The sequence below is a fragment of the Synchiropus splendidus genome, chromosome 1 (genome assembly GCF_027744825.2).
Source record: "Synchiropus splendidus isolate RoL2022-P1 chromosome 1, RoL_Sspl_1.0, whole genome shotgun sequence".
Classification (NCBI taxonomy): Eukaryota; Metazoa; Chordata; class Actinopteri; order Syngnathiformes; family Callionymidae; genus Synchiropus; species Synchiropus splendidus.
The window spans coordinates 17,441,775-17,442,122 of NC_071334.1; positions in this window are offsets into that span (position 1 = coordinate 17,441,775).

Sequence of the window (348 nt, forward strand, 5' to 3'; positions counted from 1 at the left end):
GTGTTCCCCCCGCTCAGAAAGTCAATGCAACTGGGATATTACTCCATATTTTATATTGAAAAGAGTTGTAAAACTAATTCGCAAAAATGCACTTGTATCTACAACTAAACAACCAGTCTCAAGTGTTTAAGTATTGAATGCCAAGTGCTGGTTTAGTGTATAACGATGTCGCTATTTTCTATTCGCTTTTTCTTTCTCCGAAAATCTCCCTGAGAGACTTTGGTGTGTCGGATGTGGGACACTGTAGGAGGCGGGTCTTATTGGGCTACGTCATGTGTATGAGAAGGCTTTAAACCAATACAATGCAACTATGCAGCAAGTTTGTATTCATTTCATAGATAGGTTGAC